The sequence below is a fragment of the Molossus molossus genome, unplaced genomic scaffold (assembly GCF_014108415.1).
Source record: "Molossus molossus isolate mMolMol1 unplaced genomic scaffold, mMolMol1.p scaffold_m16_p_8, whole genome shotgun sequence".
Classification (NCBI taxonomy): Eukaryota; Metazoa; Chordata; class Mammalia; order Chiroptera; family Molossidae; genus Molossus; species Molossus molossus.
In genome coordinates, this window is record NW_023425402.1 from 1,486,961 (window position 1) to 1,489,428 (window position 2,468).

The 2,468-nt window shown below is 41.5% G+C and overlaps 1 pseudogene; it reads right to left on the reverse strand.

Moving 5' to 3' along the window:
• Positions 1-1,131: 1,131 nt before the first annotated feature.
• On the reverse strand, positions 1,132-1,682 carry LOC118621293 (annotated as a pseudogene).
• Positions 1,683-2,468: the final 786 nt, after the last annotated feature.

Sequence of the window (2,468 nt, forward strand, 5' to 3'; positions counted from 1 at the left end):
GGACATATCAAGTGGCTGCCACCCACACGACCAACCATGGCCAGGGACAAACTGCAACCGAGGTACATGCCCTTAGCAGGAACCGAACCCAGGTCTCTCTGGACCGCAGGCCGATACTCTAACCACTGAACCAAACCAGCCAGGGCTGGGATACCTTTTATTTATTTCTCTTTCCTGATTGCTCTGGCTGGGACTAACAGAATACAGGGTGGGGCAAAAGTAGGTTTACAGTTGTAAGTATGCAAAACAAAGTTTATTATTGTATTATTTTCTCTATGAACAACTCTAAACCTACTTTTGCCCAAATCTGTGTGTTGAATAGCAGTGATGAGAGTGGCCATCCTTGTCTTGTTCCTAATCTTAAAGGAAAAGCTTTCAGGTTTTTAATCATTGAGTATGATATAAACTGATGGTTTGTATATGGTCTTTGTTGTGTTGAGGTACTTTCTTTCTACACCCATCTTATTGAGTGTTTTAATTATAAATGTATGTTGTATCTTGTCAAATGTTTTTTCTGCATCTATTGATATGATCATATGATATTTATCTTTTCTTTTGTTAACGTGGTGTATTACACTGATCGATTTGCATATGTTGAACCATCCTGTGCCCCTGGAATGAACCCCACATGATCCTAATATATTATCTTTTTAGTGTGTTATTGTATTCAATTTGCTAGTATTTTGTTTTTTGCATTGGTGTTCATCAGAAATACTGGTCTGTATTTTTCTTTTTTTGTGTTGTTCTTACCAGGTTTTGGTATCAGGGTAATGTTGGCCCCATAAAATGTGTTAGGAAGTATTGCCTCTTTTTCAATTTTTTGAAGATCTTGAGAATAGGTATTAAATTTTCTTTGAATATTTGGTAGAATTCACCAGTGAAGCCATCTGGTCCTGAACTTTTACCTAGTGGGAGGTTTTTGATAGTTGTTTCAATTCCCTTAGTGTCTTTTTTTTTTTTTCTTTAAATTTTTTAATAGCCAGAAAATGGTAAAGAATAACTGCTAAGTCACATAAATTAACTTTCTGTTAATGTTTGTGGATCCTGGAAAGAACCCTGCCAGTTGATGCATGTGAGTTTTCATTCATTGTTGTCTGGGCATATGACTAAGTGTGGGCCATGGATCCATCTTTACATGGTCCAGATGAAACGGTGCCTGCTATGTTTGACAGCCTTCAGATTTCCTTCTATCTCAGCGTTGGACTCTGGTCTTAGTCTTGAGTGATAGGGATTCTCCCTCAGAGGTCGACTTGTTTTCACTTGGTGACCTTGGACAGCTCTCCCAGGTCAGGTCTCACGCAGCCCAGCTTGTCCAGCACACGCTCATCAAACTCTGCCTGCTGTTTGCCAGAGTGACAAAATAGCTGCAGGCCAGAATAATCAATGCAGGTCCAGTACTCTGTAAAAGGTTCTGCATGGTGACACTTTATCTGCCTGAAGAATTCCAGAGCACGCTTGTTGACAAGCTTGCCTTCCTCTAGACACCACCGGGGTTCTTTCTCTTCCAAGGGGCACAGCTGGAACTCCTTGTTGGGTTTGTCACACTGAGCACCATAGTGATGGGCCACAGCTTTAAGCACAGCAGAACTGACTTTCACCTCCTGCACTTTCAGATCCTCCACAGTGGGCAGCTCCACAGTGGGCAGCATGATGTCGGTAGCCCCGACTGGGAGGAGGCAGTCGCAGCCGGTCACCTCCGTCTCTTTGCTCAATTCCCTTAGTGTTGATGTACCTATTTAGACTTTCCAGTTCTTCATAATTCAGTCAAGGAAAGTTACATATTACAAAAAACTTGCCCATTCCTTCTAGGTTGTTGAATTTGGTGGCTACAGCCTTTCATCCCGTTCTGGATGATCTCTCCATGGTTGGGGTAGTCAGGACCCTACTGTAATTGTGCTTTTGCCAGTTTCTTCCTTTAGTTCTGTGAGGAGTTTTTTAATATATGTTGGTGCTCTTATCAGGTGCATATATATTGAGAATTGTTATGTCATCTTTAAAAAAAGTTTTTTTTCTTTATTGATTTGAGAGAGAGAGAAAGGGAGAGGGAGAGACATCGAAACATCAATGAGAGAGAACATCAATTGGCCACCTCCTGCATGCCCTCACACTGGGGTTTTGGCCCACAACCTGGGCATGTGCCCTGACCAGGAATCAAACCGGTGACCTCTTGGCCACACTGGCCAGGCTAATCTTGATATAATGTCCCCTTTATCATTATTAAATGCCCATCTTTGTCTCTTGTTATCCTTTCATCTTGAAATCTGTTTTGACAGATATAAGTGTGGCTACACCTGCTTTTCTGTGGATGTCATTTGCTTGGAGAATCATTTTTTACACTTTCACTTGAGTCTATATTGGTCCTTCTGTCTGAGATGTGCCTGGAGGCAGCATATAGTTGGGCCTTGTTTTTTGATCCAGTCTGCTGCTCTGTGCCTTTTTATTGGTAAGTTTAGTCCATTTACTTTTAG